Here is a 23,477-nt window from a genome sequence, read left to right as displayed (position 1 = left end):
AGGAAGAGCTTCCAGACTGCGAAGCTCACTAATCCAACTGACGGCGGGCTCTGATGCCATCTTCCCTGTGAGTCTTTAAGAAGAGAATGGATAATTTTTTTTAAGTTTATTCATTTTGAGACCGAGAGAGAGAGTACGCACGAGTGGGACAGGGGCAGAGAGAGAAGGAGAGAGAGAATCCCAAGCAGGCTCCCCGCTATCGGCACAGAGCCCGACACAGGGCTTGAGTCCACGAATCTCGGGCTCACAATCTGAGCTGAAATCAAGAGTTGGATGCTGAACTGACTGAGCCACCCAGGTGCTCCAAGAATGGATAAGTGTATGTCCAGATCACTGGTCAAGAAGTTCACCGGGGAAACACATTTTTACCATGAAACAACAACAACAAAAAAGCTCACCTGAAAAGCACATAGTAGTTGCTTCATAAGTATTTGGAGAAAAAAATGATGTTGAACGGCCCCTGGAAAAGGTGTTTCATGGCTACCCCTTCAATTCATGAATTCTTAATATGTCCTAAAAATGGAAGGGAGTCACATAGTTCATCTTGGGGAATATAAAGGTTTATTTCCTTTACGGTCTCCCTGTGTTCACTCTGTCCTTGATCCATTTCTGGGGGGCATGTACTGGGCATGTACTGGGCAATCAGAGGCAGATCCCCCTGAAACACTGGGAGAATCCAGGCATGAATGCCCAGGGCCGTGTCCAGGGTTCCAGGGCCCAGGACTGGTTACTGAGGCCCACGGGCTGCAGGACCTGCTTTCCTCACAGCCTTTGTCTCCTCAGCCCACTCTGGAGTTCACCTGGTGAAGGTGCCTCAGTTTCCCATGTCAGTACTAGAGGGTGTGCTCTGGCTGCCTCGTGTGGGGACCTTACCTTTGTTTGGACTGAATCTCTGTGTCCTCACCCGGAATTCCTATATTGAAATCCTAATTCCTGGTGTGGCTGTATTTGGAGATCCAATGGAATCAGTGTCCTTATAAGAAGGAACACCAGACAGCTTGCTCCCTCGTGCTCTCTCCATGGGCAGACACCAAGGAAATACCATGTAAAGATGTAGCGAGAAGGCAGCCATCTCCAAGCTGGGGAGAGAGTGCTCACCAGAAATTCAATTTGAGGGGCACCTGGGTAGCTCAGTTGGTTAAGCGTCTGACTTCGGCTCAGGTCATGATCTCACTGTTGGTGAGTTCAAGCTCTGCATCGGGCTCTGTGCTGACAGCTCAGAGCCTGGGGCCTGCTTTAGATACTGTGTATCCCTCTCTCTGCCCCTCCCCTACTCTCTCTCTCTCTCTCTCTCTCTCAAAAGTAAATAAACATTAAAAAAAATTTTTTTAAGAAATTCAATTTGCCAGCGCCTTGATCTTGGACTTTATAGCCTCCAGAACTGAGAGAAAATAAACCTCTGTTATTGTCTTTAACATTTTTCTTAAACAACTTCTGTTAAGCTACCATCTGTGGTGTTTTGTTATAGCAGCCCAAATCAACTGATACATCCTATATTCTACGTCTCTCAGAGGCTCCCCCATAGGACTGGGCCTCAGTCACCTGCTGAGATAATCTACCATTCACATTCCCTCTATTGGTTTTCTTTTACCCACTTGAAGTCACTTTAAATTTTTTTTAATTATTTTTTTATATTAGAGAAAGAGCTCATGAACGGGGGAGAGAAAGAATCTTAAACAGGCTCCGTGCTAAGAAAGAATCTTAAACAGCCCAACATAGGGATCGATCCCATGACTCTGGGATCATGACCTGAACAGAAATAAAGAGTGGCATGCTTACCCCACTGAACCACCCAGGTGCTCCGTGGAGTCACTTTTGAAATAACCTATACTCAAATCCAGTCCTCAGGCTTAGCTTCTGGAAGAATGCAACTACCAAATGTATAATCAGGCTCAGCGGGCATCAGAGGAAGTCTTGAATGTGATAGGATATCGCTAAAGGCATCGTGTGTAAGGGCAAATGTTCTTGTCGGAAGAAGGGGGAGGTCCCACAGGTGCACCTCCTGTTCTGTACCATAAACTAAGGCCATACCTCCTTCTTGACATCTCTTGTCCTCTGGGTAAGAAAGCATCATATAGAAACACCTTCTTCCCACGTGGAAGCAGCCTGTCCAAGACCAGCATGCAGAGTAATTGTCACAATTCGTTATGTGCCAGGGAAGTGCTCTTCAGAATCTTTGAAGCTCAGGCTTTCTAGAATTCTACCTCCATTCAGAGAGGACATCATGACGTCCTGCAGGGAATCACTAACAGGCTTACTGGTTACTGATTGCTGAAGGTGTTACGTCCAATGGGAAATGATGGCTGGAGTCCAGTGTGGGAGCACATATCAGTTAGCCCCTAAGGAAGGTGGACTCACCTGCCTTGAATTTGGCATCTTGTCCTGTGCCCTGCTGTTGGCCTTGGATTTACCGTGTTGACCACTCAAACATAACTTTGTAATAAAGTCAGTGGGGTTTACATTCCTTAACAGCATGTGTCATGCACCAGCTGTTTGGTAGAGAAATGTGACATTCTGTTACAAGTACCTTCGCCAAGAAAATGGGTGATTTTGGTCTGCAGCACATGAGAAGCCTGGGCCAATTTCCCTGCCAAGCATATTTTTCCAGAACATTAATCTGCTATAAATCACTTAAGTCAGTCTCCAGAACCATTCTGATCCCCATAATTTTCATTTACATAATTCATCAATTAAAAATATTGGAGGAGAAATAAATGTGTTGCTGCAGAACATATTCTCTTGACCCTCCATCCATAAAATTATATCCTATAAACTTTAGGCTCTGGATTGGGCTCTGAATGAGTTTGCTAGTCCCCTAGATCGACTGCAAGGAAAAATTCTCATTTTTTAAAAGTCCCTTTTCTATACATATTTTGTCATCTGTTAGACCCAGGTTTGCATTCTCTCTAAACATTGATTTTCACACCTCTGTATTGGTAATAATAGTAATTCCTATCATAACAAGCTATTACAAGAATGAATAAGAAGATACATATAAAGCATCTAACAAAAGTCCGTTCTATAATTGGGACTTGCAGTACATATTTGACATTCTTTGTCCATTTGGCATCCAAATCCCATCCCTGTATCTAAGTAATTCCCTGCCTCTTGCATCTTGGTGGGAAATAGACACTGAAAACTCCAGATACCAATTTTTCACATTGGCTGGTCCATGTTGATTGTTGACCCAGCTCTGACCTTGCTTTTCTGCTTTGAAAGTGCTCATGCTTTTCTGCTCTTGAAAACTGCCTGATTCAGGTGTTAACGTCTGCAGGGAGAAGTCTGTCCTCACTTGTTTCTCCTGGTTCCGGGATATCTCGAGCCCTAGTGGGTCAAGGCGTGAGGACTGGATTTAGGGCAGTGGAAATGAAAGGGGAAAAAAAAAGGTTCAAACCTTCAAGAGACTTCTGAAAACATTATTAGCATGGATTTAAGATATGCCTCTTCTCGTTAAGGCAGTGTCACATCTCTAGATCATGTTTGGCCAAGTCTTTCCATTTTTGTGTATAAAGTAAGTATAAAATTGATGAAAACCATAGAAGAGAGAAAGCGCAGGGGTTACATGAGGCAACCGACTACATCAAATTTGTAAATTGAAAAACTAATTATTTCTTCAAGTGATTATTTTCTGAGCTCACTCGAAACCATCATCTATGGAGCACCCAATCAGTTCCAAATAACAGGGTTTGAGATTTTACTGGATTCAAGACATCGTGTTTATCATTTATCATTTATGGTGTGTTTGTTTTTCGGAGGAATAAATCAGCCTGGAATCAAATGTTTACATTCATTTTTCAGCTATGTCCTGGCTTAACTATCACTGATGTCTATACCGAAGCAGGGAACTGCACAGTTAAAAAAAAAAAAATCTTGTCTGTCTATGCATAGAGTGTTCTTTCTTTTCAGGGTACTAGCATTCACCAGGGTACTGGTCTTGAGATCCAAAAAGAGAATCTACCCAGATCCTATCAGGAAAATCTGCTTTATAATTCCCTGAAGCCATACACAACAGATGCTCCATTATATATAACCTGGATTCTTGAAATAAAACATGACTGAATTCAAAGAACATTTAGGTAAACCTGGGTGACCTGATTACACTGTTTTAACGCTCTAACTAAGGTCGAGGGCTGCCCATGATTTCATCATAAATTAGGCAAGTATTTGAGGGAAATTCTTAAAAAAGAACGGCATGTCCTTACGTACGGATCAGCAAGTGAGCAATGTTCCTGCTGTGCTTTAGAAAGAGGTGCCAGCTCGATGAGATGCTGTCGACATGACAGAAAGCCACCTGCTGCCAATTTCTACTTCCCAGTATGAAAACCAGTCTTCTCGTGGATTATCGCTGCTGGTAGGAGACAGAAAATTGCCCCTGCCCTTGCTGACTGTGGTTAACTGGTCGGGGAGCTTCGTATCCTGGGTCTTGGAAAATTCAGAGGGGTACAAAGACACAAAATGACAGGAAGAGGTCGGGACACCCTGTGACAATGGAGAACACAGCCACGTATTCTACAGTAAGTCAGGGAGGGGACACCAGGCTGGAGCACTCATTACTGTTGAAATGCCCTTTTAAGAAAGCACATTTCCGTCCAAAGAATAGCACTCTGACTTTAAAAGCACCAAGTGTTAATTTTCTAGGAGCCGCAGCTCTTATTTTTTATTTATTTTATTTTTTGCTTGCATGTAAAAAAGAAAAGATGTGTCACTATAACACTGGGGAATACTTTTACAGAAAAATAATCTATAATTATTTTTATTTTTTAATATATCCTAATTTGGGGCCACGTGGAAGGATATTGATATAGGTATTATAAGTGAGAGGATATAATTTATAATTCTTGCTTTAATAATACAGTTCAGATATTTGCTTGGATTTTCTTTCTTAACATTAGTAATAAATGTGTAATAGCTTGTGTATTTGAGATACATGATATCTAAATTTATGGAAGTGTAATGATCATTTTTTTGTGTGTGTGAGAGAGAGAGAGAGAGCAAGCACATGTGAGATCAAGGGAGAGGGGCAGAGGGAGGGAGAAGAAGGGAGAGAAAGAGAGAATCTTAAGCAGGGTCCATGCTCAGCGTGGAGCCCAATGTGGAGCTCAATACCATGACCTTGGGATCACAACCTCAGCTGAAATCAAGAGTCGGAGGCTTAACCAACTGAGCCACCCAGGCGCCCCTACGATCATTTCTAATTGTGGATACTAAAAACGAAAATATGATAAATGTTCCCAATTTGTCATCACCATGGATAAGGGTTAACACATTTCTTTTTCTTCTGTGCAATTATTTCTCAAGATGAAATTCTGGGACTGCAATTATTGACAGAAAGGCATGCACCTGTGTGTTGTGTTCCTAAATACCTTCTTGTGGATGGTACACAGCGTAAGCTCAATGGTGCTATTCACAGAGCTTCTCTCCTCCCCAGAATTGCACATTGTGGCACCACTGCGGGGGTGCAGAGTTTCAACTGTACAACCTTCTGTAGAAGCCCTGGATGCATCTAGAAATACCAACCTATTACTAGCCACTTCCTCAAGGATGAGACCAAAGAATCTGAAGGAAAAAAAAAAAAGAATCTTACTCTCTTGCACAACTTGTGCTTTAGCAGTTAATTAAGTTATAAGGACAGAAGAATCAACAATGAAAGTAAAATTGCCACATTCCTTTATAGGACTCATGACTAGCTGATAGTATGGTATTGAGATCAATGTGTGTGTGTGTGTGTGTGTGTTTAGAGAAAGTTAAAAATTTGTGAATTGAGTTTGGATTTTCAAAGAATAAATGAATAAACATGGCAAGAAAAATTCAAAGAAGGAAATATATACATCTGAAGAAAGAAATTTAGACAAATGTACAAAAACAGTGGAAATGATAAATATCATGACTACATCTTTGAAAACTCTAATAAAAGAACGAATTGTTGGTAAATCTAACAATGGAAATATAGTGAAAATAATAAATGGACCATTTAAAAATGAGAAAGGGTAAACAACCAATATCAAAGATGTTAACTTCATATGAATATTACATTAATATTTATTAAATTTGAAAAAGGCAATAAATCATGTCTTATTAAAAAAACCAGAAACGTTGTAATGTATAAACTTGTCAAATCACTAAGTTGTATACCTGAAACCAATGTGTGTCAACTATACTAAAAAACGACCATAAATACCAATATGCATTAATGAAATAAAAAACATAAACAGACGTATGACCAAAAAAAATTCACAAAGATGTTATAGTTTACTAGTCTAGGAAATCAGAACCTCATTCTTAAATTGTTTCAGACATTCAATGAGGAAATAATCTTTTGTTGCATAAAAAAATAATAGCAAAGATATGATCAGATGATAACATTCTTTTTATAAGGCTAAGTTCACTGTGATTTTCCAACAAAGACACTGGGAAGATTTGGGTAGGAAGGTGACAGCCATGTATGAGCCAAGGGTGAGGTCTGGAACAGATTCTTTCCTCACCGCCCTCAAAGAGAACCCTGCTGACACTTTGGTCTAGGACTTGGGCTTCTAGCCTCCAGAAATGTGAAAAGATAGATTTCCCTTGTTTAAGTCATTCAGTCTGTGGTACTTTGTTAAAGTAGCCCTAGCAAACAAATACAAGGTCTTTCTCTTCTCTTTTCTTTTCTTCTTTCTTTCTTTCTTTCTTTCTTTCTTTCTCCCTTTGTCACTTAAAATAATTTCATTGGAGGACATTAAGAAAAAATTTTTTTAAATGTGTTACTTCTGTACATGGGTTTTCACAACACTACTTATCAATAACTTGATTGATCTGTGTGGGGTGTGATTTGAGTCCCTTGGAGCTGTATTGGTAATGCTATAATTAGCATTCGGAACCAGCAACTCAGACTGAGGGGGTAGGGAGCCACCAGACTAGCTATAAGGCAATTCTCAGAGTGTCTCTGAGTTTAGTGCATCAGATAATAAAGCCGGGAAAAGTGAGTGAGAGTCTTTGTGCCAATAACAGTGTTGGCAAGAATAGAAGAGGAAAAGTTATTACTCGTGCATACCAGCTCCATTTGAGCAAAACTGCGTTGCTCAGCAATGTTGAGTTTTTATGGCTATTCTTTTATAGCTATAAAAATACCTTTACTTTTGATACTCCTGAAGGAAAAATAATGTGGTTATTGCCAAGCTGCAACTCTAAAGCACAAAGCATCTTTATTCCCATTGAATCAATTGCCTTATAATTCAAGTCCTGGCAACACAAACATTTTATAAACTACTGTAATGGAAATTAAAATTTGGTTATGCATAGAGGGAGAATCCTACAAGGATCAAGTAGGCTGTTCATATCCTGCAGCATTTCTAAACCCACTGGAGGACTGGGTAGGCAACTTTCATACTAAATGCCTTGATGTAAACTTCACTTCTACAAAGAAAAGTGCTCTCTTCCATCATCCCCCTAAATCTGCATATTTCCAGAGAAAACAGGGAACACCAGTGTGAGCAGGTGACAAGTGGCCATTGACCCACTCCTCTTTGAGTAGAGGGTGGCTGAAACTGCAGAGCCCTGGGGATAGGTGCTCCATCCCAAGGGGCATGGCTTCTTCCCTTGGAGAGCTGACTGTGCAGAAAATCTACTACCTGCTAAGAAGGGGAACACATTGTGGATGGCTATGCAAATTCTGCAGGTTTTTAAAATGTTGGCTCAACATTCTTTAAAGCACCCTGTTCATCAAGGCCATCATGTCTATGAGTAGGATGCAATGCCAGTAGTGAAATAAAAGAGTTACTCTGGAAGTCAGGAGAAAGGAATCCTGGCTCCAGCCATCAGTGCTGTGTGGCCTGGGGCACTGCTGGACCACAGCATCCACAAAATTCACCTGCTGTGTCCAGGGCAAACAAAGCTTCCAGCAGAGGGTCTGGTCTATCCCAGATCTTCGGGCAGTGTTATGTGATTGCAAATTCACCTGAGAAAGTCTATTATCGCCATACGATTTACCCATCAGAGAATGCAGAAAAAGCAGTGGACAGAACGTAGTACCCATGTCAAATAAAAAGCTTATATGAGAATAGAGAGACTCTCTCATAGTCAGGTTTCTATTTTCAACCCAAAGTGCTATTCAACTCAACATGGATCTGGGACAGCATTACCTTAATACCTTAAGTTCGGTAAGAAAAAGGACAGCAACAATCACCATAATTTTACAATTTTTAAAATTTGTTTTTAATTGTGGCAAACTATACATAACATGAAGTTTACTATTTAAACACTCTGTCCAGTGGCATCGAGTTCATTCGCATTGCACAACCATCACCAATGTCCATCTCCAGAACTTTTTTCATCTTGCAAAATTGTTTTTTTTTTTATTTTATTTTATTTTTTTTTTTATTTATTTTTGGGACAGAGAGAGACAGAGCATGAACGGGGGAGGGGCAGAGAGAGAGGGAGACACAGAATCGGAAACAGGCTCCAAGCCATCAGCCCAGAGCCTGACGCGGGGCTCGAACTCACGGACCGCGAGATCGTGACCTGGCTGAAGTCGGACGCTTAACCGACTGCGCCACCCAGGCGCCCCTCATCTTGCAAAATTGAAACTCTGTATCTATTAAACAATAATAACAACCATTAAATAATAACTTCCCATTGGGAATATGTATAAAATTCACCTAGGAAATATGACAAAGTAGGTTACTTTTCACAAAATCAAAAACCAAAAGATACTTACCAGGAAATGTGAGGAAAGGTGGCATGTGAATTTTAAATACAATAGAGCCTTCTTTGTTAATCATTCCCCAAAGTGAAAACTCTTGTTTTTTTTCAATAGGCAGATTATCTTAATTCATACATTTAAAATAATTCCAATCAAAATTCCAACCAAACTTATTTTAAACTGGCGAGACAGGATGTTCAAAAGCCAGTTCAAAGTAAGATCATTGTGGGGGCACCTGGGTGGCTCAGTCAATTGAGCATCTGACTCTTGATTTTGGCTCAGGTCATAATCTCACGGTCACGGGATCAAGCCCCCCGTGGGGCTCTGTGCTGACAGTGTGGAGCCTGCTTGGGATTTTCTCTCTCTCCCTCTTTCTCTGCCCCTCCCCGGCACATGTACCCATACTCTCTGTCTCAAAATACAGAAATAAACTTAAAAGAAGCCACAAAGTAAGATTATGGTGGAAAGAGGGCACCGAGGACCCTAGCCTGCTAAATATTAAAATATATTACAAACCAAAGTCATTTAAGCAGTGTGGCACTGGCACCAAAATGAAGGTATAAGTCCTCAGGAAGGGGTCAATATCTGAAATATTGCATGAGTGCTTAACACGTTCAAATCAAGAAAATAAGAAAGAATCAATAATAATGAAATAGCAAATTGAAGGAAAAAAAGAGTAAGTTTTTAGGCTTATATATAACACTATACTCCAAAACACATTTAAGTTACCTTTAAGTTTACACTAAAGTGCAGAATAGATTTTAAATTTTAATGTTTTTTTCTAAAAAAAAATGAATATTTATTTTTGAGAGAGAGAGACAGAGCACAAGCAGGGGGAGGGGCAGAGAGAGAGGGAGACACAGAATTCGAAGCAGGCTCTGAGCTGTCAGCACAGAGCTGGGCGCAGGGCTGGAACTCATAAACCGTGAGATCGTAACCTGAGCCGAAGACAGACGCCTAAAAGACAGAACCACCCTGGCACCCCTAAATTTTTGTTTTAAAGATATACTCATAGTTCAATAAAATATTAACCAGGTCATTGGGGAAATGATCAAGACCTTTTCAACTTAAGAAGGGAAAAAAATCACTAAATAATACATAAAATATTTCAAATACATAAAATATTCAAAAATACATTAATCTGTTAATAAAAAATAAAAAATTTAAAAGTACACAATATCAAAAAATTCTCACTAAATTTGATGAAACATACAAGAAATTAATATTTGCAACATGGTAAAAGCTCATTCAATTTTATTAAGTAAGCAGGAAGACCATATAGATATATGCTCCAGAGACAACAGGTAATATTTATTGAGTGTTTGAGCCAAGCCGTTACTTACACTAGCTCATATGATCCTTGCCACAACTCCATGAGACCAGAGATTTTAATAGCTCCATTTTCTAGATATTACCCCACTTGGTCCCATAGACATAGAAAGCAGAGGCTGGAAATTTTGTTCTAACGACTACTCTTGTTTTTCCTTTTAGATATTCCAAAAAATTAAATTACACAGCATAAATGGTCAAAAGTGTTCTGCAATTCATTGGCTTAATATTCATCGAGCCTCTACTATATATCATGCCCTGTGCTGCGCACTAGGGATTGGAGACAGATCAAGATAGTTTTCAGACATCCAGTGGAGGAAACAGGCATGTAAAATAACCATGAACAATATGATGTGCAAATTAAATGCAATTAAATGCAAATTAAAACATTAGAGGTACCGTTTTGATGACCAAGCCAAAATTTGAAATATTAGTAAAAGCTTTAAAGAGTTGATACAAGTCTTTTAAGAGGCAACATACAAGAACATATTAAGAATTTCAGAATGTGGGGCGCCTGGGTGGCTCAGTCGGTTAAGCATCCAACTTTGGCTCAGGTCATGATTTCACGGTTTGTGGGTTTGTGCCCCACATTAGGCTCTATGCTGACAGCTCAGGGCCTGGAGCCTGCTTCAGATTCTGTCTCCCTCTCTCTGACCTTCCTCCACTCACTCTCTGTCTCTCTCTCAAAAATAAATATTAAAAAAAAAAAGAGTTTCAGAATGTTTATTCCCTTTGATTCAGTAATCTCTTTCATTCTTGGAAATTCATCCTAAAGAAATAATTCATTAGAAGGAAACAAAACTATCACTCATTAATTAACATTTTAAATATTTATTTGTGCCTATTGCCTATCAGATGCTGTTAGGATCAGGGGAGAAGACAAACAAAACACTCATTCCAAAAAACCCTTCACGCCAGCCCTCTTTGCGACAGTGAAAACTGGAAACCACCATAATGTTCAATTATGGAGAGTTATTTTATGTATTATGGTACATTGACTTGCATAAATATAGCCAATATTAAAATTATATGTCAAAATTACATAGGAAAAAGGGCATTTTCATGATACATTGCTAACTTGAAAATATTAAATTTTGCATAAAGTTCTGTTGCAGCATTTGCTCATAAAGGCAAAAAGCTAGACACGTATATACTAATAAGACAGACAAGTTGTATTACGGTCTGGGGATTATGGATGACTTTTATTTTACAAAATTAATATTACCGCTATATAGCTTTTTTGACCAAAAAAAAAAAAAAAGGCAGAGAAAAGAGAAAGAATTCATATAACCAAAGAGTGATCCTGGAAGAGATTAATAATTGATTACAAAGGGGTTTGCAAACACAAAGTTCTGTGTAACAGCTCACAGAATAACAAGCCAGAACTTGCAAGATTTGAAGGGAGTAGCTTCCCTGCCTTACACAGACAGACAGTACAGAGAAGTCAGAAGATGGGATAAAAGATTGCACTAAAATCTCATCCCATATAACATTGTAATTACTCTGAAATTATTGGCTCCAAAGTCCCACTAACAATACAGCACTTGCTAAGTGTTGTCAAATATAATTTTATTCACGATGCCCAGGGTCAAGTATTCAGCATACAAAATATATTTTCACAGACTTACAAAAATGATAAAACACTTCAGTGATTTGTGGTCCCTTTGAGCCTGACTCTTAGCCCAATTAGGTGCTCTTAAATCAACTGACATGCCACCTAGAAAGCCAGAACCCTGGTCCCTCTGACTTTTTTCTTGAACCCTCTGCTGCCTTCCGGTTTCTGACACCTTGGTATTCTGGAGTCTGACCTTCTGTCAACAAGAAAGAAGCAGTGGGAAAAAAAAAATAAGAAAAACGTTCTCCTTGCAAGGTCTAACATGGATTTCTCTGCCCCAAATGAATACTCCATGTAAGGGGGCAGGGATGGGCAAGGAGAGAGTTCCTCAGAGACAAGCTTTTTGCTCAGCCAAGCTAGTGAGGACTCAGTTTACCAAAGAAAAACAGAATGTCTCAGTGAGGCAGGCGATACGGTTTCTATGACTTGGGGTGTTTCATAGCAGCTTCACTAGATGTCAAAGTCAGCTGTGGGCTGGGTGCAGTTCTCATGACATACAGCACTTGGCTCCTGTGAACAGGACAACAGACGAGTCTGAACAGGGGCCGTGGCCCTTATCAGCACAAGGCAAAATTAACTCATCACAGACAGTGTAAGATGCTATAGTCTGGGTTCAATTTCTCCTGCACATTGTTTTTGCAGCTGGAGTGATGCTTGGTTCTGTAATTCACAATTACTGTTGACCCTTGAATGATGCAGTGGATAGGAGCATGGACCCTCTGTGCAGCTGAAAATCTAACTTTTGAGTCCCCTAAAACTTGACTACTAATAGCCTATTGTTTGGCTGGAATCCTTATCAATAACATAAATAGTTGATGAACACGTATTTTGTGTGTGGTGTGCCTTATATACTGTATTCTTGCAATAAAGTAAGCTAGAGGAAAGGAAAATGTTATTAAGAAAATCATAAGGAGGGGCACCGGGGTGTGTCCATTGTTTAAGCATCCAATTCTTGATTTCAGCACAAGTCATGCTCTCACAGCTCATGAGTTCAAGTCCTGCATCAGACTCTGCACTGATATGTGGAGCCTGTTCAGGATTCTCTCTCTCTCTCTCTCTCTCTCTCTCTCTCTCTCTGTCTCTCTGCCCCTCCCATGCTGTTTCTCTCTCTCTCTCTCTCTCTCTCTCTCTCTCAAAACTAAGCAGATAAATAAAAAACTTTGAAAATTAAAACAAATTAATCAAAAAGAAAATCATAAGGAAGAAAACATACATTTACAGAACTGTACTGTAAAAAAAAAATGCATTTAAGTGGACCCTTCACAGTTCAAACCCGTGTTGTTCAAGGTCAACTATATATCTACACTCCCCAAATGTATCTACATTGATCCATCTATTCTTATATCAGTTCAGAACTGCTTTGACTGTTTTCCTCTTTGATCAAGACTGCACTTGCCATAGACATCTCACTCTTGCCTCGGATGTGAATGGGTGGATCCCTTATAGACCATAAACGACACTGCTCAGCTTCAACACTGCTCTGTCCACTGCCTCTGGCCTCATACTTCCCCCACTGGAATGATGATTGATATTGCTCCTTTGGCATTATTCCTTGGTTCTTTTGAGCTAAAACTGGCTATTGCCTTCCATAATGCACTTGCCTTTCCTGATAGAATCCACATGGCCAACATGCTGGTGAAGTTGGCCATCAAGGAGACATTCATGAAATTTTATTGTAGATATGCCAGTGTAATCTAGACCCTATTTCCAATTAACCTCCATATCAGAAAAGACGTGAGAAGATGATCACTGCCCAGGTAGCTAACCAACAGCTACATGATTTCCCCAGGATCCCACCACAAATCACGTGTCACAGGCAGCATTAGAAGTCAGTGTCTAATCTGGTGCACCTATCTAATGCAAGGAAATTTTAGCCTGCTAGATATGTGAGCAAAGATATTTCAAACACAATTTCTAAGGTTTTCCCCTTCGGGTGCTTGATTATTTCATTTAGTCCAAGATGATCCGGTAATATCAAAGCTTCCAAAATGTCTTGCTCAACTCAATAAGTGGGTATCCCTTAGTTTTACATTTAAGGCAGAAATGAGATACATACGAAGCAAGGGAGATTGGAAGAGGAAAGGAGGGCTCAAGATGGTGATGGTGAGGGATACAACATTTGCTGGTTTCCATGATATGAAAACTCCCACAATGGCCAATTTCAAGCTACTGCCACTGTGAGGTCAACCAGCTTGCCAAATTCCTGAAAATTCAACAGTTAGCCCTCTCAAGCCACTCTGAGCAGACTCCCACACAATGCCGGCTCTGCCTGTCCTTCCTGTTAGGAATTACCATCTGAGGATATGGTTTTGGTGATCACATACTTGCATTAATACTATTCTGTTGCTCTATTTGTTTTTAGTGGCCCATAAGTATTTTTCCCAGTGCCACTGATATGTAAAATGTAACTCAATTACTTCTTGGCTGAGGTACGGGTATAAGTTCTGCCATATGAAAGAGGAGAAATTCTTGTGGCTATGCCCTTTTAAGCATTTCTCCTCCAACTCTTTCTGGCATCTAGCCTGATGGAAGGGAACAGCTCATAAACAGAGACTGGGAAATATGTTAATATTTTAATCACAAATGTTTGTGAAAGCTTCTCTGTGTGTCAGGCTTGAACCCATAAAAGGTCCCAATATTCTTCCAGTCATGAAGTTGCATTACTTCAGGATACGGAAGAATCTCAAAACACCATGTCAACTAAAGTAAGAGGGAAGCCCCAGTGACCATAACAATAAGAGAAAAACCAATACATCATATATTTTACAGCCCTTTAGTTTATGGAGCTCTTGTGCACACACCTTCACAGTTCTGGGTATTGCATAAGAGGGCATTCATAAATGGGAGCACATCCAGAGGAGACCAATAACGATAAGAGGTGCTCACGCTTTTGGAATGTTTACAATGGCCATGCACTCTACTGATGGTATTACATGTTCAGCCCCGTTTCATTCTTTCAGCTCCACTATGTTCTGCGTAGGTAAGGGAAATACAAATGGAATTATGATTGGTAATACGTCCTCTGTTGTGTATGTGGTAAATAATAAAGCCAATATTTAGAACCAGGGAGTCTAATTCCATCCACAAGATGTGCTCTTAAGTATCAGATAGTATTCAAACCATGTTTTGTCTGGAATATAGACTAACCAGTGACATATTAAACGTTTTCAAATTCTCAAAAGCTCCCCTTCCCATTACATTGCAGCTAGATTGCAGAATGACCTCTATGGGTATCCCAAAAGAAAGCTTTGGGACGACAGTGTCAAAAGACTGACTTGAAGACAATAATAAGTTCACCTGTCTCTTTGCAAGGGTCCGAAGTGGAAGGGGCCATCATGGGAAACCATGATTTTCTCATCATTGGAGGTTTCCAGACAAACGTTCCCCTGAATTATAGGTGTGGGACACTTGAATGGGGCTTAAGAAGTGTTGTTTGAATTGGATAACTTCTCTGTGCTATCCAATATTCATTGGATTTGCACATGTGGCCATTTGAATTAAAATCAAAGTTACAAATTCAGTTCCTCAGTCACGTTAGCCACTTTGCACATACTTAATAGCCACATGTGACTACTGGCTGCCATGTTGGATGGTACAGGCATACAGAACATTTCCAACATCGCTGAAAGTTCTACTGAACAGTGTTATTCTCAAATGTCGAGTCTGCCTTTTAGAATTCTCTCTGCCTTTGAGAAAAGCACGGTAATTATTCTGAATTCACAGACGAGGAAATTAAGGACAAAAACTTTATTTTCTAGTCTGTGTTTACATTTCATGAGCCTCTGATACCCACACTTGCCTTGATCCTCACCACCAAAGTCCCGTCTCTACCACTGCAGCCACTGGGGCTGTGGGGTGTGCACTCAGGCTCCCTCAATCATTTTGAACGCTTCCTCTTTGTGACCACAGGAGAACTTGGCAATGTGCTGTTTGGCGCATAAATAATTATCAGTTATTTCTGCCTCCCCTTTAATTTGCTCACAGAGCATTTCCTGAGAAGATCTTTGAAAGCAATTGGGCCACAACACTCTGTGGGCAACGAGAAGAATTACAGTGGTTGGGAGGAAGATAAATAGTGATGTCAGCTTGATTACAGTGCTGGTTACTGCTCAGTAGAAACTTTGGAAAAAGAGCCTTTCTACAGGAAATCCATTTACAGACAGCCCAGCACAGCGCCGCCTATTGACTGACAAGGGTGTAGCAAAGGAAGCCCACTGGTATGGGGCTGGTGGGTTTCTGTGGAAGGTGCTGGCCTCACAGGACTTCCTCAGTTCAGCACAACTGAAACTTATTCATTTCAAAAATCAAATAATGGATTTAAGAAGAAAGGTATTGAAGACCTATGTGCTATGCTTTCTGGCTATTCAATAAATCCATGCAGATCTGCTACAAACAGGCTGACTTTCTAATAATGACCTTTGTAGATAGTGTCTTAACAAGAAATAGGTCAGAAGTAAGCATGTTTGGGTTGTATATGCTTTAATTTGGGATAACTTGCAAAAAGTTACACCTTCTTTGTGTCAAGAATGAAGCTGGATACATCTGCATACCTTATCCTACTTAATTTACATAGTGGCAATGCGGGATAGATACTGTCACCATTCCGATTTTATAAATGAGGAGGTAGCAATGGGATAGTTAATCCCAGGTCTTCAGATTCTGACTCCAGGGCTTTTCTCACTGATATAGTGATACCTCTCAGGGAAAAGGCAGCATAACATTTTAATCTGAATGGCCTATTCCTGGATTCCACGGACACATCGTTGTATCGCTTCAGTGTCTCACCAACTTCCCTCCTGTCTGTCTCCAAATATCATCTTCGGTACCAGTCTTACTCAAATGCTACCAAAATGTAAGTTGGTCAGTCTTCCTGGGTTCCTATACGACATTTCTCTCACCTAAAAGTGTGTTCGGTCTTCCCTCGTAACTCTTTATGAATCCCTTACTTACAAGATCAGTTCGATAATCTTGTCACCCCAGAAGACACCTGGAGAATGCCCACAAATCACACGTTGTGAAGGATTACTGAACAGACCCACGTTTCCTCCGAGCGTATCTATAACGCCGGCACAATATCACTTACTGGTTCTCATGGCCCACGTCTTGTCATGCACACACCTTGCATATCTTTAATTGTGTATCTTTCTTGAGGAAGAAAGTTGTCTTCCACTACTAGTTCTTTCGTTTACAGTCTCTCCACATTTTTGACCGAGGGAACTTTCAGTGTTCAAGTTTAGGATGAGAGATCGAGTTGTGTAAACAGGTTGATTCTTTCAAAATGTGAACTCACAGGTTTTACCCCACCTTTTTAAAAAAAATTTTTTTTTAACGTTTATTCATTTTTGAGAGACAGAGAGAGACAGAGCATGAACGGGGGAGGGTCAGAGAGAGGGAGACACAGAATCCGAAGCAGGCTCCAGGCTCCAAGCTGTCAGCACAGAGCCCGACGCGGGGCCTCGAACTCACAGACCGCAAGATCATGACCTGAGCCGAAGTCAGACGCTCAACTGACTGAGCCTCCCAGGCACCCCTTTTCTTACTTTTTTTAAAGCCACCCATCTACTTCAGTGCCCTCATACGGTTATAAATTAAAATTCATACTGCTTATACATTCAGTATCTCTTTCTTCAATAACCATAATGACTCTTGACCATTAAGAGAGATCAAGTCAACCACTTGGAGGTATACATTATATCAACTACACTCTACTCTTGTCATCTGAACTATTATCAGAGGTGGAGAGTAACTGAGGGAGCACTAAAAATAAATCATCACCGTTATAAGCCATTATAATAGGTTATTCAATTTGATGAATGATGTTACTTTGACCTCACATCACATTTATCTTGCAAGGAACTGACGTACTTCACGGTACTTACTAAATGTCTAAAATTCACTCACATCCAATATATGGGGACCGTGGCGTCTTCACAGAATGATACATCTGGGCTGGCCATAATCACCAGCAACATCTGAGGAATCCTGAAGGATGAGGAGGAATCCCTTTTAAGTGAGTGGATCTTAAGAAATTGAAGTTTATCCTTTGAAGTCATGAGCGGTTTTTAAAAAAATCCTTTTCTAAAATCACTGACATAAATGTGTGTGTGTGTGTGTGTGTGTGTGTGTGTGTGTGTATACGCTCTCTCTCACACACACATATTTTGTTTCCCCTTAAGAATATAAGGTAGCATGTATGACACAATTTACCCTTGGGTTCATGACCAAGGGTAATTGTTGAACATCAGACAATGCCCATGCAGGCAAGGCATGTATAATCCTAAAGAGCACAGACTTTGGAGTATAAAAAACCTATATTGAAGTCTGCTTTATCATTTAGTGTGCTTTAGGGTGCGAGTAACATAAAACCGCAATTCATGTACCTCACACGGTAAAGAAATTAAAGAAATCAGGAGTGAGGGACAGTTAATTTGTCACTTGAGGAAGTCATCACAGATCCAGATTCTTTGTAATACAAATAATAATAATAATAATAACTTACTATTATTATTACTATGATTATCATTATCATTTTGGCCCTCCTTAGTGTTTTGCATTTGTCTTTAGGAGACAGCAGGACATTACACCATATGTCCCAGTCAGCCACAGTAGCATCCGGTAAAAAGAGACACTGTCTCTTCTTTGGGTCTCTTTTTGAAAGGAACAAATCTTTTCCCGGCAGTGTCAGAGCCTCCCTCCTGTGCGTTCTGGCTTGGAATTGGGTCAGGTGCACACCCCTTAAGCAGTCACTGCAGGAGCCTGAGCCTCCCAGGCGATTATCAGGAGCCACTTGGGCCAGTGGGGATTCATCCCCTGGGACTGAGGCACCCCACGCCGTGAAGAAGGACAAGCAAAACCTGAGGATTTACAAGAAGAAGGAAGAATGGGGACGCCTGGGTGGCTCAGTCAGTTGAGCGGCCAACTTCGGCTCAGGTCATGATCTCACGGTCCGTGAGTTCCACCCCCGCGTCGGGCTCTGTGCTGACAGCTCAGAGCCTGGATCCTGTTTCAGATTCTGTGTCTCCCTCTCTCTGACCCTCCCTGTTCATGCTCTGTCTCTCCCTGTCTCAAAAATAAATAAATAAATAAATAAATAAATAAATAAATAAAATAAAAAGAAGGAAGAATGGAGGGTGCAGAAGGAACCAGGGTCCACTAGCTTGAGTTCTTGGGCGCGTTACAAAACATCTTCAAGGCTTCGCTTCTAACTCTGAAAAACGGAACGAACACCCGCACCTCACAGAAGGGTAAGAATTCGAAAAGGTGACCTTTGGGGTGCTTGGGTGGCTCCATCAGTTAAGTGCCCAACCTTGGCTCAGGTCATGATCTCGCAGTTTATGAGTTCCAGCCCTGCGTTGGGCTTTTTGCTGACAGCCTGCTTTGGATACTGTATCTCCCTCTCTCTCTCTCTGCCCCTCATGTGCTCGTGCTCTGTCTCTCTCTCTCTCTCTCAAAACTAAATAAACATATTTAAAATTTTTTAAAGGAAAGGTGATCTTTTCCCAGGGCCTGGCACATTAGCAATGTTAGTGGTTCGTTTTGTCTCACTGCAGTCTGCACTACCCTTCCTTGCTAATGCTTTCTCCACTCACTCCTTTGTGAACTGTGCTGTTCCCAGTCACTGGTTTTGGGAACTCTCATTGAGTTTGCCTCTCATCACTGTCCCTAGTCTTTTCAGTTTAGGTTGGCTGTCACTCCCTTTCCTCCTCTGTCTTGTCTTTTTGTTGGTTTCTTTCTTTCTCTCTCTCCAACTTTATCTTCACTGTACTTTTCTCTCTGTAAGCATTACTCTGTGTGTGTGTGTGTGTGTGTGTGTGTGTGTGTGTGTGTGCAGGGGTGTGTGTTTAAGATATATTTATCGCTCATAGGGAGAGAAATTTCTTCTGCTTCATGAACACCCTCAAACCCTGGAAACACTCCACATTTATCTGAAGGTAACCAGAAAATTTTCTCTCTAGATCCCTGTGTAATTATGTTTCTACTCTTACATTTAAAATCAGAATTGGTTGGGGCGCCTGGGTGGCGCAGTCGGTTAGGCGTCCGACTTCGGCCAGGTCACGATCTCGCGGTCCGGGAGTTCGAGCCCCGCGTCAGGCTCTGGGCTGATGGCTCGGAGCCTGGAGCCTGTTTCCGATTCTGTGTCTCCCTCTCTCTCTGCCCCTCCCCCGCTCATGCTCTGTCTCTCTCTGTCCCAAAAATAAATAAAAAACGTTGAAAAAAATAAAAATAAAATAAAAAAAATAAAATCAGAATTGGTTGATTAAGACGAGTGGTGATAAGCTGAAAGAACATTCAACAAATATCTCACGTTCCCATCACTGTGCTAAATACTAGGCTGAGGCAAAGGTGAAGCCCAGAAAAAGCCAAAGGAAAGAAAAGTCTGAGGAATGGTGCGTTCGTACGAAGTAATGATGATCAATAAGGTAGAAAATGCAGTGTGAAGACACATTGGGAGAAATCTGAGCTCCATGCCAAAAAGTTGGGACTTTATATTTTTGTCGCGAGGCAGGGGACAGAGCGGGACCATTAGATATTTTAATTAGATATGAAATATGAAGAAAACATAATTATAGAACTTCATTTGGCAGTAGTATAAAAGAATCATTGGAAGGAGTACAAAGCACTCCAGTCAAGCCAGCTAGACTATCAGGCAGGTTAGGCTAGGTTATGCTAAAGAGACGAGCAGCCCCCAAACTCTCCTGACTTAAAACAAAGAAACAAACAAAAAAAGTGTATTTTTTATTCATATGACCTGTTTGTTGCCAGGAAACAGGGAGCTCTGTTCTTTATGTTCACACAGGGATCTAACTTGATAGAGTGATGGTGGTACCACCGTCTCAAACTTTGACAAAGCAAAAGAAAGCCCCGGAGGGTCTCACACCAGCCATTCCACGGTTTGGCACTGAAATGAATCACGCAGCAGTGGGCTAGAGCCAGTTGTGGCCTTTCTTTCCCAACTTCACACTCAGCGATGTCAAGTTGGTAGCTTGAGATCATCCGAGGTGGGATTATTTGCACCGCAGAAATTGGCAAGCCCTGCAAATCGTGGCTCCATCCCTGCTCCAAAGAACCAGTTGTTAAACATTTGCCAACACACCACTGGACTCACTTCACCTGTCATTCACAACTCTTTGGCCAACCCAAACCCAAAGGGATGGAGAAGTCCCATCCTACCATTGCCTTGTAAGCAGAGAGCCAGGAATATTTTGTGAGCAACATTAGTGACAACCACAGGGTAATGCAAGGACCCACGTGTTCACTCATCTACACATTCATTCCACCGCTGTGTATGGAACAGTTCAGATTTTAGCCAATGGGAAGCAGAGGAGTTTTCAGCACAAGTGGTATGGCAGTTGTCAGTGTGTTGCCTCTCAGCTCCTAATCTGCCCTTCGTGTCCTTGCTTGGGTACTAGAGACGGATCTTGTAAACATCTCTCCTTTTCTGGTAGAGGTTGCAGACAGATACTGCAGAAGGAAAGGGCTTTTGGTACCGGTGAGATTTTTTTTTTAAGTTTTTATCCCAAGCAGGAATGGGGCTCGATCCTATGAACTGACTCAAGCTGAAATAAAGAGTCAAGATGCTTAACTGACTGAGGCATCCAAGTGCCTTATGGTGCGATTTCTCTATTGATTCTGCAGTACTCATCTGGCATGAGAGCTACCAGTGGAATTCATGCCCAGAAAGTTTCAGAGGGACCCTCAAGGGTAGCTTTTTACCAGGTTCCAAGGATGCCTCAGGCAACTTCCCAACATCTACAGCAGTATCATCTGCAGGTGGCTTCTTGGCGGCTTTCCAGTGAGTCCTACTGATGCCACAGCCAATTCCCCAGTGAGTTCAGCAGAATTCACCATGAACAGCCTTTTCTAGCATACCAGTAGATGGTTTCCTACCCACCAGCTTTAGTCTGGCAGTACCCCAGGAGACTTCTAGCTTGCCAGCCCCAACCCACAGTTCTCTGGCTGTCAACCTCAACCCCCCAGCTGTGAATTAACTCTGGCCAAGGCAACCCAGTGAACTTCTTGCCATCTAGTGGGCTGCAACCACATCCCCACATCCTCCCCACTGAAGTTGGATTCCTGACCTTGGGTAGGAGGGCTCTTTCCCAAGTTTGGGTACTCCCCCTTAGCCTTAGGGTATTCTTTAGTATTTATCCTCTCTTAGTAATAAATTAGCAAAAGATGGTTAACAATTATTTGTTTTAAATCTTCCCTATTCAGCGCCTGGGTAGCTCAGTCAGTTAAGCGTCCGACTTCAGCTCAGGTCATGATCTCACGGTCTGTGAGTTCGAGCCCCGTGTCAGGCTCTGTGTTGACAGCTCAGAGCCTGGAGCCTGCTTCAGATTCCGTGTCTCCCTCTCTCTCTGCCCCTTCCCTGCTCATGCTCTGTCTCTCCCTCTCTCCCAAAAATAAATAAACATAAAAAAAAATTTAAGTCTTCCCTGTTCAAATCATTGTGTGGTTTCTTCTTCCAGGACTGGACCCTAATATAGATGGGAAAACTAGATTTAATAAAGATAATTTAGGCTACAGTGCAATGAACAGTCTGGAGCTGGTCAGGAGTAAAGGTAGAGAGACCAGTGAAGTGGCAGGTGATGGTTAGCTGGATGAGCTCAGATGACAGCAGTATCAATCAAGAGATATGGACGTTTTTAGGAACTAAATAAGTTGGTCCTGATCATGGGTTTGAGTGGATGAAAGAAAGTTGAATTGTGGTGTTAGCCACCACATTAGAGGGCACTGAGGGAAGATAAGATTAGATTTAGAGAACCAGATCATGGGTGGTTTGGGCCTTGTTGAATTGGATATACCTTGAGTTACCTAAATGAAGATGTCAAGGCATCAGATAGATCTTAGAGTCTAATGCTCGAGGGAGAGTTAGGGGCCAAAGACACGAATGTGTAGGTTGTACGGGTAGAGTACTATAGACTGCATGCCCAGAATCTCTCCCTCCATATTATTCCCTCCAATTTTTCTTTACATAACTATTGCTTTGTTAAATTTTTTTTTTCAACATTTTATTTATTCTTTTTTGGGACAGAGAGAGACAGAGCATGAATGGGGGAGGGGCAGAGAGAGAGGGAGACACAGAATCAGAAACAGGCTCCAGGCTCTGAGCCATCAGCCCAGAGCCTGACGCGGGGCTCGAACTCACGGACCGCGAGATCGTGACCTGGCTGAAGTCGGACGCTTAACCGACTGCGCCACCCAGGCGCCCCTCTATTGCTTTGTTAAATGCAAGTTTCTGGTGATACAGCACGAAGCAATCAATACTGTATATTATAAAGAGATTGTTAGACCATATCCAGAATTGTGAAGGAGATCATCAAAAACTAGTTACACACCCGAACCCCTCACCTACCTCAAAGGCGTAAGAGTTTTAGGCATGAGGGTTCTGTCTCTTAGACTCAAGCTTGGCAATAAGGAATCCAAATAGAAGATGCACAGAGATATTTAAAGATAGCTTTGGAAGGCTGGAAATCCCAACTCTTCCAAAAGACATAGGTATAGTGATGCCCCCTCTTCACCATAAGAGAGAGAGAGAGAGATAGATGAATATGTGTCTCCTTAATTTGGGTAGGGAATTAAACAGTTGCCTTAGATCTGACTCATGTCTTATAAATCTAAAGATTGAGAGACTGGTGGAAGTAGACTGTGAAAAGTACATGAAGGCAATGGGAAGGAGCTGTATAGGGATCAACCCATGCTTTTAGCATTTCTCAGGGCAAAAAGGGAGAGTCAGTGTTGCCCAGAGGTGAGAGGTGGGTTACCTACAAGGGAAAGCCAGAGTAGAGTCATCTTAGGGCCTGTCTGTGAGGGCTGTTTGCATATGTGAATAGACCTTGGTAGAAAGGTTTTGAA

General features: G+C 41.4%; 1 long non-coding RNA gene across 1 annotated transcript; it reads left to right on the top strand.

Annotated features, from left to right (window-relative positions):
• The first annotated feature begins 4,202 nt into the window (after positions 1–4,202).
• On the top strand, positions 4,203–22,044 carry LOC147580422 (uncharacterized). Its single transcript, XR_015251944.1, has 3 exons — positions 4,203–4,514; positions 21,258–21,447; positions 21,837–22,044. It is a non-coding gene; the product is annotated as an uncharacterized LOC147580422 (long non-coding RNA).
• Positions 22,045–23,477: the final 1,433 nt, after the last annotated feature.

Source organism: Puma concolor, chromosome B3 (assembly GCF_028749965.1).
Source record: "Puma concolor isolate L17-30 chromosome B3, mPumCon1.1.hap2, whole genome shotgun sequence".
In the NCBI taxonomy this organism is placed as follows: Eukaryota; Metazoa; Chordata; class Mammalia; order Carnivora; family Felidae; genus Puma; species Puma concolor.
This window is presented reverse-complemented; position numbering and strand designations above follow the sequence as displayed.